We start from the raw sequence: 19,369 nt of genomic DNA, 5'->3' as shown, positions 1-19,369 counted from the left end.
TAAAAAAAATAAACAGGAAATAAATTGGCATATATACATGGTATTTTCAAAAGCATGCACAGTACTTCACACACATACACATGCACGTGCACACTCACAAACCCTGCCTTAGCTGCCTACACAAATAGTAAGTGCAAAGTACACGGACGCTTTTACAATAGCTCATTTTCAAACAAAAGCAAAGCCAGGTAGTTTCTCTTTGTAAATTAGCTGCAAAGTAAAAGCATCCATGCACTTGGCAACCTCCTGAATATTTTCCCCCTATATATTATATACTATTTCAAAACAGCTATTCTATCCTCATTTAGTTATAGGAATAACATAGCTTAAGAATCTCTAAATAAGTAAAGACAATAATTCCTATAAAAGAAGACACAGATCAGCTTATTAAACTATTAATAAAATTCCTGGTATACAAAATGATAATTAACCAACATGATTATGCTTTTCTTATCTCCTAGAACTCACTGATATGATTTATATTAGGATGAATTATGTTTGCCAAAGTCTATTGTGTCTCTAGCATTCCTACTATGATGAATTAGCTCTATTATTGCCATCTTACCCTCTATACTCTAGTTATAAGCAATCTAATAACATTGCCTCGATCTGGAATGATTTAACTCTTTACTACAAGTCTTTGGACACTGAAACTGCACTAATATTCTGGTTAATTTTAAAATGTAACTGGAACATTGCTTCAAACACCTATTTCCAACGATATGCATACGCCCACAATAAAGATGGTGAAAATTTCTAGCAATATACAACACGAATGGCTCATGTCACAGCTCTGTATTTTTGTTTTTTGGGGGGGTTAGATTAACCCATAATAGTCATAGATATTGATAAGCGTAGGGATGGCAGCAGAAAAGGATGAAATGGTCCATCCAGTCTGCCCAGTAAGGTTATGGTAGTATCTGCTGTGCAGTATAGATTACCCCATCCTTGTTTCCCCAGACTATAAAAGTCAGGACCCTCGTTGGTTGCTGTTTCAATCCAGTTCCCTGTTACCCCCCCCCCCCCCCATGCTCATCTGTTTCCTACACTAGCCTTCCTTGATTGCTGTTGAATCCAATTCCCTGATATGCCGTGCCGTTGAAGCAGAGAACAATGTTTGAGTTGCATCAAAGTATCAGTCTTATTGGTTAAGGGTAGTAACCGCTGCATCAGCAAGTTACCCCCCATACTTGTTTCCCCAGACCGTAAAAGTCGGAGCCCTCGGTTGCTGAACAAATTCAATTCCCCTTTTTCTTTGACTTCATTCCACGATAATGGCAAAACTCCTTTATGCAGAGAATAAATGAATATTATTATGTGCTGTTACACTGCGCTGTTATTCTGAATGTTTTGGATCACATGTGGCATGTAGCGAGTTTCAAAAAAAAAAAAAAAGGTTTGCTGCCATTTTAGAGGGTAATTTTCCAAGGGACGACTGTGGGTAAAGTAGCACCTAATTCACAGGAATTGCCCTTTAGTAAACTGTGCAACCGATGCACACGTAGAAGTAAGAGCATGCACAGTGTATGCAGACTGTTGCGCTCCTCCCGCGGCTGGAGCCACGGGAGGCACTTACCTTCGCGGCCTAGAGGCCACAGAAACCAGGGCCTTTCCTGTGGTAGGTGCCGCCCCCGGATCGACCAAATTGCTCCTCTTCACCACGGCAGGAGCCGCGGCCTTGCTTCTCTTCAGCGGCATGGACGCCGCATTGCTCCGACTCCTGGGACCTCTCCTGCGGCAGAGAAGCAGCTCCTCAGCCTGCCTGGGAGCAGTCCTTCCTGGTCTCTGTGTTCTGCTCCATTTAGACTTCCGTCTTCTGTTCCTGCCTGGCATCTTCCATCTTGGATCCCTTGTTCATGTTCCCGTGATGTCTTCTCGTCCTTCGTCTCCGGATGTCTCCATGGCTGTGCAAGTCTCCTGAGGTTCCTGGCTTTTAACTCTCCTTCACTGAGTCCCACCTCAGTGTCCTGGCTCAGGGTTCCATCTCTGGGTACCTGGCTCCGAGACCCACCTCCAAGCTTTCCCTTGACGTGTGTCCAGGTCCTTGGAGCTCCTTGCTCCTGCCTTTGTCTTCCGTTCCAAGTACCAAGTTTTCGTCTTCAGTTCAAGTGTCTAGTCCTCGTCTTCAGCTCCAAGTGCCAAGTCGTCTCTCCTGAACTTCAGTTCCAAGTCTCTGTCTCTCCTGGACTCCATTCCCAGACGAGGTTCGTCTCAGCACAAGGGCACACACATCTCGTCCCGCACTGGGGAGCGCCCCCTAGCACTCCCTTCCATCACAGTGCAACGCAGACATTTTTAAAAGCATAGGAAAAGTTGTTCGGGGGGGGGGGGGAGGCTGGGAGAAGCTGTGCCTCATGCACTTACTTTTTGATTTAAAAAAGTATAGGGATAATTTTCAAAGGAGTTACAAGTGTAAATGTAACATACTATTGTAGCAATTTTCAACAGCCCCCTTAAATGCATACAGTGCATTTGCACATGTAAAACTCATTTTTAAGCATGTAAATTTACTTTTGAAAATCAGGCTCTATGCGCGTAAACTCTCTCAGAAAAAACTACAAGCACAAAATTGCAGATGTAATTCTGTGCATATAGTTTTGCCAGGATTATTTTCAAAGGGAACTTATACACACAAGCTCACTTGCAAAATCGGTGTAATCGGGTACATAACTGCCTGTGAATTTATGCAGGCTGTTTAAAAATTAGTCCCTGACAGAGTAGTTGTAAAAGATATAAATGGTTTATGTTGTTTATTGTCTGAGAAAAAATAATGCGCACTGTGTATACTGGAAACGTGGCAACTACAATACCCATAATGCAGCAGTCAAAATGGAGGCCAAGGAAAAACGCATTGGCAGGAATGTTCTTTGATGCTGAAAAAGTTCAATAATATAACAATGAAAGTGGGTACAAAAGGTACCTGCCTATTCTAAAGGCACATTTTCATACTAAACAAAAATAGCACTTCTGAACAGGTCTAAAATTAAAAGATGAACAGTGATTACCGTACTCAGCATGAGGATAAAGAGGATGCTAGGGCTGCTGCAAGCCTCACGTCCAGCCTCGTACTTCACCATTGTTTTCGGAATAAAAGAATGTTTAGTGCATTCTTCTTTGTGAATAGGATGTGACAAAACACCTTCATTTTCCAGACTATCACACACTGTACAGCAAGTCGTATGCATTAAAGCAAAGTATATTTACTAATTCAGTTTGGTACATTTCCACGGAGCTGTCCAGAACTTGCATTGTTCACTGAAGGGTTTTAATTTTTCATTCAAAAGAAGATTTGTTTTTTGTTTTTTCTTTTCCCTGCTGAAATAATGTACTGCAGCTTGAAGCAGGGTCCAATATTTATCTTCTTCAGACTCCACTCTTTTGGCCAATATAATTGAAGACCTGTCATTTATATTTAGGTTTTACTAGCTGGGTCTACTGTAGTAATTGTGCTTATTTTGAAAGTTGTTTCAACCTGCTTGTCTGAATGCAGCTAAAATCACAGAGATTGGAGCTTGCTGTTTATTTTGCTTTCCCTGTAGGTGTCAGGTTAAGGTTAGGTAATAATAATCTTTTCTTTCATCCTGATCAATTAGAAGGATTTCTTCAAGACTGAGTAGCACTTGTTGTTGTATCTTAGATGATATGGCTACCCAGGTTTAGTGGGTAATTAATTGATTAGACTAGTGCCTTTTGTTTGCCCTCTTTATTCCCACTTAGAGGTCCTGAGTGGATAATTTGCTGAGCTCCTGTCTCTCAGAAAACAAGTCCGATCTCTGGAGGCTAGAGTGGCAGACCTGGAGGAGCTGAGGCAGACAGAGAGGTATATAGATGAGACCTTCAGGGACATAGTAGCCAAGTTCTAACTCCATTGTGGCAGCCCTGGTGCTGCCTTGGAGGCAGAAGGTCTCATGATCGGAAAGCATCAATCAAGTGCAGCAGGAAATAATCCTGTAGCAAAGACCTACTCTCCAAGTGGTGCACCATCCTCTCGCACCAAGGATGTGCCTCCCAGGGCTACTGCCCAGGAGGGAAAGGTTAGGTCGGATATCATAGTTGGTGATTCGATTATTAGGAATGTAGACAGCTGGGTGGCTGGTGGGCGTGAGGATCGCCTGGTAACATGCCTACCTGATGCAAAGGTACCGGACCTCACCTGTCACTTAGATAGGATTTTAGACAGTGCTGGGGAGGAGCCAGCTGTCATGGTTCATGTGGGCACCAATGACATAGGAAAAAGTGGGAGGGAGGTTCTGGAAGCCAAATTTAGGCTCAGGTTGAAAGCTGAAATCCAAAACCTTCAGGGTAGGCGTCCAGTTGCCAGTGAGCTCACATGGACGTGCCGATTTTGTAACATGCACTCCTAAATGTACACAAGTTATAAAATCACCTATCCGTACACACATGCTCGCACTATTTTACATCAACGTGCGCATGTGCGCGCAAATCCCATCTCGATCGCGTAAGGGGGGGGTTAAGTAGGTACGCTCGGCGACACGATAGTCCCAATTCCCTCTTCCCTCCTGGTTCATCCCTACAAAGGAGCGAACTTCCTAAACCCCCAGCTAACCTGCCTCCCTTTTACCCTACCAGCCCCAACCCCTAAAACCTCGTTGACTACCCTAGAATTTTTTGTTTTTAATCTTACCCGCAGTCATAGCAGCATCAGGTTACGCGGGCGTCGGGTCCCGCCGCGCGCTTGTGCGCCGATGGTGCTGTCAGGGCCCGCCCATGCCCCATTCAGGCCCCGCCCTCGGCCACCCCTTTTTTATCTTACCTACTTTATTTGCATCCCAGGAGATACGCACGTGGCTGCGGGCTTCTTAAGATCCGCGGGGCGCGCGGCCTAGTCACGCGCATATCTCCCGGATTTCCCACGTGCAGGGCTTTTAAAGTTAGCCCCACACTTTTCAATTTTTTTAAAGTATGAGCATATATTTTTCCAAAAAATGAATAACAATTGTAAATGAATGATAACAAAATACAGGCTATCTTGAAGATCTGAGGCTCACTTTTACCTTTTTGTGCTTAGAATTCAAACTGATAAAGTTAGCTTTGTCAGAAGTTTGTGTAGTGAAGACAGAGCTCCTCTTATTTTCTTAGCCACATGCTTCATCGTGCAGGGGTGGGGGGAGCACAGGGGAGGACTTGTTTCCTGATTCTTGTAGCTGGATCTAATGGATCGAACATTTTTAAACCCCCATGAGTTTGTATGGGCACACTCGTGCTTGAAAAGAAGGTGGCGGAAGAACCAATACACTGCTGTAAAACAATGAAAGCCATCACAATTATCCAGAACTGAATTCCAGTTAATAAACGAGGCTTCCCTGAAAGCCCTGTGATCCTGGAGACGGTAGAGTACAGCTATTTCCCCTTTGCAGGACTACATTCACAGTCATCAGCCCACAGGAACCAAATTATGTCACAACAATGCAATGCACTGTATACATATTATACCGAGATGCCACATTATCATCCGTTAAGTGCGTAATTGCTAGAGCACGGCTGCTCATGCATGAAATTTCCTGTGCATTAGTTATTTCTCTACAGGGGGGAGATTAACAAACTGAAAACATTTCCCAACTGAAAAAGGAAAGGTGCTGTGTTAATCACGTTCTTTCTTACACCAATCCAAACATTGCCACCCAAAAGCAATTGCCTGAATTATGGATTGCATATAGATGCCATGGACCCTTGGCTGTATTAAGGTATTGCAGTTTTCCCATGGTCCCCCTTCCCTAGCACAGAAAATGGATAAGTTTCCACAGGAATTCAAACAGACAGGGATCTCATTACAGTCAATAAGATTAAGGGGAAGGGGGGAGTTGTAGCAATAGACACATTAAAATTAATTTTAAAAGTCTCTCTACTTTGAAACTGGCGTGTGGGCTGGCGTGCACCCAGAAATGCAGTCATTTTATAACTTGCACGCACATATGTGCGCACATTATAAAACAGACTGGCCGTGCACATATGTGCACACAATTTTAAATGCGCACGTGACCAGGTGAGTAAATCAGGTTTCTACCGCTTAAGTCAGAGCCTTTTATAACTGGCATACCTCCACACCATGCCCAGTTTCACTGGTTCGTCCACCAGTTCACCCAGTGTAGAGCTAGGTCCTCCAAACACCACCACCTCCCCTCCCCCCACCCCCAGTCACCACAGACCCTTTAAATCCCTCTGAAATGGCATTTATTTTTTGGTTTGGTTTTTACACTTATACCTCCTCCACAGCAGAAGTAAAGTTATGTGGCAGAGGATGTGAGCGTGCGCTGGAGGCGCATTAGTATTTATGCGCACATCTGTTGGCCGTGCCCTGAAACGCCCACACCTTGCCCCATTTTGAAACTAAGATGTGCGCACAGCAGGAGAAACACAAGCGTCTGGGCGGTTTTTAAAATGTGGTCGGCCCACAGAAGCCCAACTTCCGCATGCATCCCCCAACTGAGGTTTGTGCCGGGCTTTTAAAATCTACTTCAAGATCGGTAGAGTTGGGAGACATAATGCCTATTAATCTAGCTTCTTGCAATTGAAATATGTCCATGTAGTAGGGCTCCATTCGTTTTTTCTTCCTGTGTTAGGTGAGCTGTGTTAGTACGTAAGGGTAGGTTAACAGAAATCCCAATCCTTCTTTACCAGATTTCACCGTGGGGTGATGACTATTTCAGTTTTCCATGATCGGAGAGAAGAGGTGCTATGAAGTTGCTAAAATAGGCATTGATTTGCACCTGCATCGCAGCTGTGACAAAATCTAACTCATGATTGGAGATGGAGAGAAATTCAAGGTCAAACTCAAACCCTGCAAATTTCAGTCTGACTCAAGTTCAATAGAATTTTTGGACTTCCCCCTACATTCACTTGGGGAACTGAGAAATTCCTCCACATTTCCCCCATGAAACCTAAGGACAGCAAGGTTACTTCGGATTTGCTGATTCTCAGGCATGCACACTGAACGCCCATCCCTGAAATCTGCAAAACCTCCAAATCAGATTTGCTGACTCAAGACGGTTGCATTGCATTTTTTTTTTTACTTTTTAAAGTTGAACAAAACTAATTTGACAAACCCACAAACCTTTCTGCAGGTTTCTTGAACTAGTTCATTAATTTATTTTATTTTTTTAATTAAAAATGTCCTATGTCTCGTTACAGCATGGCAGACTTTGGCTGTAATGACATTTTGTAAATGAAAGTAAAAAAAAAAAAAGGTGAAAGAGAGCACATCATCACCCGGGGAGTACAAGATTGGTCTTTTAAGTTGGAATCCACATTTCAACATGTCAAAAAGTACCCCTTAAATATTAATTAAATCATTGCAAGAGAAAAGTGGTCTAGCTTCTTCATCCCTCGGCAAAGGATGGCTGAAAAAAAGATATCTGGAAAATGATAAAGTGTTTTAACTTTGTTTAATTTTTCAAACGCAACCAACTATTATGCCAACAGTCTACCCTGCTCAATTCTTTATTAATCAGGCCACATTAATTTCCCGCCTTCGCTCAGTTAATTTGTTCCAACAATCACGATTCCAAATATCACATGAATAATTCAGTAAGTTATTTCAACTGATATAAAGCTGCTAGCTGGGGTCAATTTAAATAAATGTCCCTCTTGCCTACTTCGGCGGGGTGCAGTGGCAGTATCCCTCCTGCAGGTAGGAATCACACAAATGCATTGCACAGCTCTGTTGTGAAATATACATTTCAGGAGGCAGGGGCAGTGGGCGATGGGGACATCCAATGCTTTGCGCTCTTGCTGCTCCTGGCACTGAGAGACTCTGGCCAGCAGGAACCGATATGTGGGTGCCTTGGTGGTCTTCGTGCCACGTTTCATGCTGTTTTGCCCCTTTCATCGAGCCTTGGGGTGTTCCTGCCACCGTGTTGGTGCTGCTTTTCCATTCTCATTCTGCCATGGGGGTCTTCATGCCAATGCTGATGCCACGTTTCCCCTCCCATGACACCTTGTGGAGTTTATGCCACTGTTGGTGATTCCCTTTGCTCCCTCTTTGGTGCCTTGGTGTGTTCCTGTCACTGCTGGTGCCCTTTCTTTGGATGCTGTGAGATTTTCGTGTCACTCTAGGTATATGGAGGTGCTATTGCCCCTGCTGCCAATGCCTGCCAGCCAGCAAGTTTCAGATAAACCCCAATTTTAAAGTCAAAAATAAGATGTGTAGCTTCCCACATTGACTTTAATGGCAGGTGAGCTTTGCATCCAAATGGAAGAAAATGAATGAAAGAGAAAACCAAACTGAAAACCTGAACTGAAGATTTTTTTTCCCCATAATCCTGTTTTTCCTGATGAAAAGGTCACGGTGAGGTAGACTTTCTTGATGTGGGCTAGTGTTAATGCATAGTTTTCCACCTTAGTAGATTTAACTCTTTAGTTTCTGGCTTACGCCATTTCAGGCCGATGCAGTAACGTTCATTGTAGGCAGCGCAAGGCTCAAGGCGCGATTGGACACGCGTTTTGGATGTGTCCATGATCCCTAATGCAAAACGATGGTTAGCGCATCCAAAGCGTGCGTAGGTAATAGCACTCATCATATTCAAATGCATGTTGATGAGGCTATTATCTATTCCCCCCGATGCAAAAAAAAAAAAAAAATGTGCCAGACGCGCACATTTTTACTTACCAAAATTAACGCCTGCCTCGAGCAGATGTTAATTTTGGAGCAGCCCAAAAAGCGTACAGAACAGCAGAAAATACTGCTTTTCTGTACTTCCTCTGACTTAATATCGTGGCGATATTAAGTTGGAGGAACTAAAAAATTCAAAATGTCTCCCAAGAAAAAAAAAAGTGAGCCGACGGTCAGGTTAGGAAAAAGGACACTTAGGGGGTAATTTTCAAAAGGAGTTACATGTGTAAATGTAGCTAATACTGTAGCAATTTTCAAAAGCCATTTACTCGAGTAAAGTGCACTTATGTGAGTAAATCCTATGGACAAGTCAATGGCAGATATTGTAGCAATTTTGAAAAGCCCACTTACTTGAGTAAAGTGTATTTACTCGAGCAAAAACCAGTTTTGCTCGAGTAAATGCTTCTGAAAATCTGGCCCTTAATTAATGAGCATCCTTTTTCTTAACCTGTGGCTGTGCGTAAATTGATCGTCCGTTTTCCTAACCAGCCGACAGCCACCTTTCCTAGGCACCCACTGCTGAGGAGGCGCTAGGAACGCACAATTTTCCTCCAGCGCCTCCTTTTCACCACGGCAGCCCATTTGCATTTCGCGTCGGACACCCCAGAGAGGAGGATCGGCGCATGTGAAGGGAGCGGGCGCTCTATCGTGAGCACCCCTTTTATGCGCGCCGATAGTGCATCGGCCTGTTTGAGTGTGAAAACCTATCCTTCGGGCTTTGATGCATGAAAACCACAAACTGAGCATCACCTCGTGCGCACCACCATTTTATAAAAACGACACGTTTTAAAACAGAAATGAGAAATCCCCAGATGATGTATTTCCCCCAAATTCTGCTTTTCTAACATAGCCTGAATTAGAACTGAATGAAATATATTAAACGACTGGCATATAAAACATTATGGGCAATTCCCCCTTAGCTGATCAGAACCTTCATCTTTCTCATGCCATGTTAATTAAATTACTGATCCCCTGTAGTGCCCTCTGTCCAAAATCATTTTTAGATGCAGCTATCTTTGATACTTGTTTTATCTGCCTTTGAAGGATGAATGGGGAATTTAATCATGCAGGGCTTCAGTCTGGGACGCAGAAGTCTACATATCCTGCAACGTGCTATCACACTCATGTGTACACAATAACACTAAACGTTTGTACATTGCTTTTTCTAATTGTAACAAAAATCTATTAAGAGACTAATTTGTTGTGTGTGCATTCATGTAAATAGCTGTTTCAGCTGGAGAGGTTACATTTTGAATGTGTAGAGATTTAGGATGTTTTTTGTTGGGTTTTTTTTTACGGATTATGCATCTTTTTCTAGTGCAAACTGCATCTAGCCTCAGGATTCTTATTCTCCCTTCACATCTTGGTTTTTGAAAACAAAAACATTAGAAATGACTGAATTTGAATATTAATACTTTTCAAAATACTTATGGGTTTAATCATAACTTGAGCTGCTTGCTCTATGCATTAATGAGATAGTTATGAAGATTTTTTTTTAATCCTTTAACAAAACTGAATATAAAAGATTTATAGGTCATTTTAAAGCAGAGACGACACTTTGAGGTTGAGGGTTCTGCTTTCAATTTCAATTCAGTTTACCTTTTACACTGAATCAAAAGTTATTGTTCTACTTAAAAGAGTAACCACAATGGTAATATGGAAAAAGAGGAGGCGATGTCCTTTTGTAGATTACAAACTGGTTAAAAGATGGGAAACAGAGAGTAGGATTAAATGGACAATTTTCTTAATGGAAAAGGGAAAACAATGGAGTGCCTCAGGGATCTGTACTTGGACCGGTGCTTTTCAATATATTTATAAATGATCTGGAAAGGAATAAGACGAGTGAGGTAATCAAATTTGCAGATGATACAAAATTATTCAGAGTAGTTAAATCTCAAGTGGACTGTGATACATTACAGGAGGACCTTGCCAGACTGGAAGATTGGGCATCCAAATGGCAGATGAAGTTTAACATGGACAAGTGCAAAGTGATGCATATAGGGATAAATAACCCTTGCTGTAGTTACATAATGTTAGGTTTCATGTTAGGAGTTACCACCCAGGAAAGAGATCTAGGCATCATAGTGGATAATACATTGAAATCATCGGCTCAGTGTGCTGCAGCAGTCAAAAAAGCAAACATGCATGGTGAGACCGCACCTTGAATACTGTGTGCAGTTCTTGTCACCACATCTCAAAATGGATATAGCTGCACTCAAGAGAGTGCAGAGAAGGGCAACCAAAATTATAAGTGGCATGGAACGGCTGTCCTATAAGGAAAGGCTAAAGAAGTTAGAGCTGTTCAGTTTGGAGAAGAGATGACTGAGGGGGATATGATAGAAGTCTACAAAATCATGGAAGGACTTGAAAAAGTTAGTGTAAATTTGTTATTTACTCTGTCAGATAATAGAAGGATCAGAAAGCACTCCATGAAGTTAGCAAGCAGCTCATTTAAAACAAATCAAAGAAAATTATTTTTCACTCAGCGCATAGTTAAGCTCTGGAATTCATTGCCAGAGGATGTAGTTACAGCAGTTAGCGTAACTGGGTTTAAAAAAGGTTTGGATAAGTTCTTAGAGGATAAATCCATAAACTGCTATGACAGTAATTAATAAGCAATAGTAGCTTGTGATCAATATAATGTTTGGGTTCTTCCCAGGTACTTGGGACTTGGATTGGCCACTGTTGGAAACAGGATGCTGGGCTTGATGGACCCTTGGTCTGACCCAGTATGTCATATCTTATGTTCTTATGGGTATTATAATATATGTAATTACTAACAAAAAATACCCGCCAACTTCCATAATAACAAATACAATATTTATTACAAATAATCTTTAAAACCCTACTTCCATACACAAACTTCCCTATTAAAACCAGGGATTGTAACTTTCAAACCCGCGCATGGGCGTCCATGTGCACGTGGTTGCTGTCACACACATGGACATGGCTATTTTATAACATGCGCGCGCCAACACACGCATGCTATAAAATCAACTACCTGCGCAAACATGCGCACAAGATTTTATATCAGCACATGCATGTGCACGCGACTCCTGGATTGCACCAGTACAGGAGAGGACTGGGAAGGAACTTCCTAAATCCCCTCCCTAACCTGTTTCCAAATTCTTTCCTAGAGACGCACTTAATAAGTCAGGTTTTCAGGATATCCACATTGAATATGCACGACATAGATTTGAATGCAGTACGTTGGAGAAGCAAATCTATCTCATGCATATTCATTCCGGCAATCCTGAATACCCACCTGGATAACTGTGCCACCACGATAGGGTTGGGGAAACCCTGGAACACATACATACAACACACATAAGCACAACTCGATTAGAATACACTCTAGTGGAAACAAGAGAGGGAACCAGGAGAGACATTTCTTGTTATCATTTCCAAATAAAAGGAATATATAGCACGTATGGCCAGTAACTAACTTGCAAAGCTTATAGACAGAATGCAAGAACTTGGCACTGCTCACACCATGCAGATATTGCATACACACTCTGCTTTTACCCAAGAGTTCTATAAGCATTCCCACTAGATGTGAAACATGCAGTAATTCAGTCTTCCAAATGTCATAATGCCAAGCCTATCCGGAAAAGATTCTGGCAATTAATTCTGCCAAATTGTAACAGGAAACATGACAATAATGACAGAGGGTCTTCACTTGAGAACAGCAAGTCTGATACATTCAGGAATGCATGCTTCACTCCTAGAAATAGAATTCTCTGCTTGCAAAGCTACCAGATTTATACAGTCACCAAAGTATTACATTATTTACATATTAATAGCATTTGAACATCTTAGAGGCAGATTTAAGGGATCAAGGAAAATTCCTGCTATAAAAATTAATAAAAATGCACATAACAAATGTACAATTGTGAATCACCACGGGAGCAATTTTATAATCAGTTGTGAGAAATGATAAGCCTTGCACAAAATCATATCCTGCACCTGCGCAAGAAATGTTAGACTTTTCCCCCATGCGTACAGCAAGTGCAAATATCCTGGTATTCTTGTCAGTTACGTGAAGATTTTGAAAAGCCTGGGCTTAAAGCTTTGCAAACAAGTCTCTTCCACTCGGCTGTTTCATTATACCTTCTAGTTGCTTCTCAGGGGTAGCTTGCATGCAAGGATAATAATTTATTTCGATTCAGGGAATTTTGAGCAAAAAATTGTGGTTTTTGCCATGTCAATCCTCTTGAAATAAGGGTCAAGAAACAAGTTGCAGGTGAGACCTCTTTATTGGACTAACTTACTTCATCCATTACCGTCACGATTTATTGTTAGTCTAATAAAAAAAAAAGTATCACCACCGATAGCCCCCTAGATAGGGAGATCCATATATTTCTCATGTAGGTTAGACAGGACTACTTGTGTAATTTGGTTGCCTTTTTAAATACTTTTTGGATATGTATTCCCTTTATTTTTCATCATGTGATGTATGGATTATTTTAAAATTTACTAATTTAAATAAAGGTATCCCCTACAAATCTTTTGCTAACCCCTATTTCTCCAGAAAATGTTGGGAAAATGAAAGCAACATTAGGAAAAGAAATGCAATCATAGCTGTTAATTCATGACTCTTACTGCTCTTTATGCCTGAGGAAAGAAAGGAAGATAGCGAGATGGCTAGAGCGATATACTGTAGCTAATAATGGGCTCTTAACGAGGAAAGTAAGACAGTAATGATGACAGGCACACTGCTCTCTGGGTTCCACTCTTCCCACCACCCACACCCCTATCCCCAACACGACCAATATTTTTCCATTACTGAATGCAGTCGTCTGTATTTGCTTTACGATCCATGCCAAGAAAACACCAGGAAGGGAAGTATTTAAGACACATTTAAGACTAATCGGAGAAAATTCTTTTTCACTCAACGCTCAATAAAGCTCTGGAATTTGTTGCCAGAGGATGTGGTTAGTGCAGTTAGTGTAGCTGGGTTCAAAAAAGGTTTGGATAAGTTCTTGGAGGAGAAGTCCATTAATGGCTATTAATCAAGTTTACTTAGGGAATAGCCACTGCTATTAATTGCATCAGTAGCATGGGATCTTCTTAGTGTTTGGGTAATTGCCAGGTTCTTGTGGCCTGGTTTGGCCTCTGTTGGAAACCGGATGCTGGGCTTGATGGACCCTTGGTCTGACCCAGCATGGCATGTTCTTATGTTCTTATTTTGAGAAGATTGCATTGAGCTGTTCTTGCTATATGGCCCGTCTGGAGGACAAGAGGAAAACTTACATGGGGCATGTGATCTTTCTCTGAACCATGGAAAGAGCTGTCAAACTTTAAGATGTCCCATCTAACTGCATCATCTGTTAATTCGAACGAGACATTTCTGCTCATCAACCCAAAAGTGTCCTTTTCATTTTCATGCATTAATCTCACCTAGTAAAATAAATAAATAAATAAACGACGGGCAAGCCTCTTCGCTCCTCTATCAGGCACATCTTCTCGAGTTACAGGGACTTCCCCTGCGGCCCACCTTGCATCATCTCTTTCCTCCCCTGCATTGCCAGCTTTCTTTGAGACGGGTTACAGATCTTTTCTGAAACGAGGCTGAACCGATCACGATTTCCATTTGCTCCATTCACGCGGTCCCCTTCCTCGGAACGCTCGCATCTCGCCTGTGCTGAACGGGGCTCTGAGCGCGGGCTTCACATCCACAAGTGCCCTGGGTTAATCATAAATCTTCACGGCACCATCACAGGCGTCCCGCCAAATGGCTCGACCGCCGATTCTCCAGATTTAAATCTTTTTTTCTTTCGGATATTTGCAGGGCTGTTTGTTTAAATTTCCATGGACAGTGGAGGAACAGAGCAGCCTGGCTTTAGAGTTTATCAGGTGAATGCTCTCAACACTTTCGCGGCGCTTGCAGCATTCGGCGGGAATAACAATGGGTTATTTCTTTCCCACCTGAAAAAAAGAGCGGTTTTCCCCCCTCTTTCTCTTGATTTCCAATTCCCATCCCAGCCATTAGAAGGAGCCCATTAATCAAGCCTATCGTTTCTGTCTCTGAAAACCTTCAGAATTTAAAAGCTTTTGACAAAGATATAACATATTAATAAGAATAATAATTTCAAAGGCCCTCCACTGACCTCCCTGTGGCTGAAACTGCTTATTTTGCTAAATGCATTTGCCACCCATTGCTCAGTCAAAAGAGAAGGTGATTCTAAAGGTCGTAAATTGAGTGGCAAATAGATTATGATAAAAGCATGTGAAAATATGTTTTTAATTCACGATAGCACTCGTTCCCATGACCTATCAGAGGCAGTGTGTTTGAAGTATGGGCACTTGATCAGCATCCTTCATACCATGCACCTTCCCCTGTTTTAGCAGGGGAGTTGAAGCCCTCTTCATCGGACCCTTTGCTTGCATGCTTAAAAAATGGCTTTAGATAATGAGCAAGCTCTTGACTGTAATGAGAGTGAGAAAGTATTTGAAGGGTGTACCTGCGGTTATATTCCAGGATATATTTGCAGCTCCATGACGTGGGTCCTGCCTTTGAATCAATTACTCTTTATATAATACAGCACTGTCACATCGTTCTAATGGTGTGAAGTTCCCACATCTGGCGCCATAGGTCTCCAAAATAATTAACAGGGCAATAAACTGCTGTAATTGCAGGTTTTGGATTAAAACTGCAGTTATATTAATATGCTGTTCCTAAGCAGGTCTTATGATACATCTAAATAAGGCATAAGAAGCTGACACTCGTCCCACTTCTGTTTTCAAGATATATTGTCCTTTAAAGTAAAAAAGGTAAATGCAAGTAAAATAACTTGGCACAGGTTTTAGACATTTTCCAGTGCAGAAAAAAAAGTGTGTCAGAAGGAGGATGCACATTATTGTGTAAAACAGAGCAAAGAACCTGTGGCTTCTATTCTATAAGAAATTTCTGATTCATCTACTGAAAATGGCAGAATACCTTGAGATAGCTGACCCATGGGATTTTTTTTTCTCCAGAAAGATATTCAGGGCAGTTTGGGGAATATCCAACTGCTCTGTGGAGATGTACCCCTGCGTATAACATTTTTTGCACGCCTACCAATTTCAAAGGCTAGACCATGATCACTGCAATCTATGACTCATCATGCTCTTACGTAATAGCACTGTAACATAGTGGATGTTGACAGATAAGGACCAATTGGCCCAGCTAGACTCCGCCTACATTGCTCTGTTTAAGGATATGCCCCAGCTGTCAGATCTAGCTCTGGTCACCATGCCTCCTTGCCCTCTCGAGACATCTCCCAGTTGTCAGCCATACAAGCCTGAGAGCCTGCAAAGAATTGCTTAAGAACATAAGAAGTGCTATACTGGATCAGAGCAGTGGTCCATCCAGCACAGCATTCTGTCTCCCAGATCACTTGGAAGCACTTCTTCTCCTTTTGATCCTTGGTTGGTTGGGAAGTGTACCCAAGTCAGCCTTTTGCCTGCGCTACACGAGAACGTAACAAAGTCCCGTCGCGGCTCCATGTGGATTGCCCTTGACTCCTCTTCTTGGGGACTGGACTCTGTTGCACCATTGTTCCTTGCAGGTTGGCTTTATTATCTCTGCTTTTGGGCCCCTCTACTGCTTGAGGCAGATGAGCATGTGGAGGGAAATTTTCAAAGCCATGTTCCTGGATATACAGTGATTTATCTGGGTGAATGGGCCTTTCTGAAACTTGCCTTCCTCAGCGCGCGGGACCCACAACATGCATACTTTGAACTGCACTGAAACGTACACATGGAAGGTCCGCAGAGGGCTTAGAAAATGCAAGCTCTGTGTCTCCCACCCCCCTCCCTTTTTACTCTCAGTGGGCCAGATTTTATAACATGCGCGTGGGCGTAGATTTGTGCACGCAACCCGCTGCGCACAAATCTACGCCCGATTTTATAACACATCGAGTCCTAGGGAAGTCCCAATGGCTTTCCCTGTTCCCTCCGAGGCTGCTCCGAAATCGGAGGGAATTTTCCTTCCGCCCCCCCCCACCTTCCCCTCCCTTCCCCTACCTAACCCGCCCCCCAGCCCTATCTAACCCCCCCCTCACCTTTGTTCGCGAAGTTGCGCCTGCCGAGTGCTGGCGCACAAGCCCCCGGCACGACCGGTGCGCTGGAGGCCTCGGTCCCGCCCCCACCCCGCCCATTTTTCAAGCCCCGGGACATACGCGTGTCCCGGGGCTTGCGCTCGGCGCGCGCAAGAGGCTTTTAAAAGGATTACGCGCATAACCCTTTTAAAATCCGCCCCAGTGTGAACAGTGCACGTACTTTTGCACTCATTGAGGGGGTGCAATTTTCAAAGACCCCATTTCATTGGATAATGAGCAACTTCGGAAGACTCAAGGTACCCTCTTTTACATCACAGGATTGTTTTTAAATACATATCACAGAACAAGAACTGAGCTAGAATGTAAATGCTGAGGTTAAAAGAAGGCACCATTTCTATGTGACACTTTGCACAGAAGCAAAGCTTAAGAACCTTTTTATCGGACTAGCTTAACACGTTTCTTGACTGGCTTTTAGAGAGCTGAAACTTTCCCCGCCTCAGGTCCAAAACAGAATGAGCAAAAGATGACATTGCCATAACATACAAGTGAATTATAAAATACATTACAATGATAGCGCGAAAGGGAAGCAGAAGGGCAGGAGATGATGTGTCAGAGTATTAAGAATGGGGAGAGGCAGTAGGATTTTATGTCTAGTGGGGAGTTTAAAAAAAGCCAGGTCTCTGTTAAGTCCTTTCTTCTCAGTTCCGAAATGTTCGATCAAATGTTTTGAGTTTGCGCGTGGTTGTGAATTTACCATTTAGTACCTGATCATGAGGGTATTTGATGCAACGGACAAACCCTTTGGAGGTATTGCCTTGCTCTTCTTTGTGATATATGATTATTTTTGGGTGTGTAAGTGTATTTTTGTATTTTTCTGGCCTGTTTTACCAGTGTAGCATCCCTCGAACCATGATCTGCATGGAATAACATAGGGGACTGTAATTTTAGAACGAGCGCACATGCGCCCATACACGCTCCTATCAGCGCGCGAGCGAGGACACGCTGGAATTTTTAATCATGCACGCGCTTGCATGCGTATGTTTTAAAATGCACCAACTGCGCGTAAGTATGCTCCTAATTTTAAGAGGTTACTCGAGCACAGTAGCACACGTGTCTTCCATAGGACTTTGTCGGCTTTTACGTGCGTATGTAGGTGGATTTTAAAACACGCTCGTGCGAGGCACATTCCCAGTTTTTCCAGTTAGTCGGCCAGTTTGTCCAGTTAATATCGAGGTCTTTCAGACCCCTCTGGTTCTTCATTCTGCACACCACCCAGTTGACCCTGGTCACTCGCCTTGTCCTATGAGCCCTAAAACTCAAGATCTACAGACTTGCTCCTGACCGGAGCAGCAGTAAAGTTACGCGGATATCTAGCAAATGCGCGCTGCGGTTTTCAGTTTGAAAATACGGTATAACACGTGCAAGTTTGGCCCCTGTCCCAGAATACCCACGCCCTGCCTCTTTCCACCTTATTTCTCATGCGCGCATCGGTACATATGCGCATTAGAGAAGGAGCATAAATATGATCCCTTTATGCCGACTGTGACCCTTTGGGATTCCTGCTAACGTGGATCACGGAAAGATACTGTTTTCAGACCACTGAAAATATTTGTGCTGGGAACAAATTGTGGCGCAACAATAATTAGACCAATTGATGTCCTCTAGCACCACCCAGATATGAAACAAACTGGCGTCATTCAAATATTCCTTATTAATCAGTCATTATGTTATGACAATTTTATAAGGCTCTGAGGAGAGAGAAAGGCTTTTTCCCTTGATGCTGCTGGTGCGATCGATATTTCAGATTCCTCTCACTTATCTCTAATCCTAGCTCCATCTAAGCTATATTAGTGGTACAGCTGGCTTTCAACTTAACAAAGATATTATACTTAAGACTTATTTTCAGCAGAAAGAAAGGAGTTTTTTTGGGTGTAGCTCAATGTAGCTAGACCCGTGCAGTTTCGTAGGGAAAAAAAATGTCTTAACATGCAGAATGATGCTCTGGCTTCAGCTGCTACATTTACTTTATGAGATCTGACTAAGTATAAATTAGTACAGAAAGAGGGATCTATGTTTATTTCTATGATCTGAGAAACAGTCAGTTTTTGTGTGTTGAGGAATCGAATGCTCTCAAACCTGACTCAGATGAGTCCTCTCTTCTATTGGGTTAGGAACTACTGCAACTGTTAATTTATTTACTTCTTACGTTAAGAATACAACATTGTTTTCTGCATCTATTTCCTTTTTCAATCTGTATTTTTTTTAACCTCTCCTTGCCTTCTACCTTAAATTCATTGATTAGTTACAAATTCTGGTACATTTTGTAGGTCCAGCTGGTCCCAAAGGGCCCACAGTCTAAGATTTATCTAAGGCAATGGAGAATGAAGTGACTTACCTAAGGTACAAGGAACATAGTGCTGACTTCCAAGTCATAGTAACGGACTAACAGATGATAGATAAAGACCAACTAGGTACCCTTCCATGTTATCTTTCCAAATTTTGTAAGCCACACAGCCACCATAATTAGTCAGGATGCTGTCCAAAATATCCGGCTGCTCCATGCTCTTTTATTTTCAGGTTTTAATCATGGTCTCACAGTGCAAGTTAACCCATCCTTCTTGGAAACCGATGCAGCTCTGCCACTGCTGTTTAAGCTTGTAATTCCTGCTCCATGCAGATTTCCTAGTTCTCCCATCAG

Source organism: Rhinatrema bivittatum, chromosome 18 (assembly GCF_901001135.1).
Source record: "Rhinatrema bivittatum chromosome 18, aRhiBiv1.1, whole genome shotgun sequence".
Taxonomy (NCBI): domain Eukaryota; kingdom Metazoa; phylum Chordata; class Amphibia; order Gymnophiona; family Rhinatrematidae; genus Rhinatrema; species Rhinatrema bivittatum.
This window is presented reverse-complemented; position numbering follows the sequence as displayed.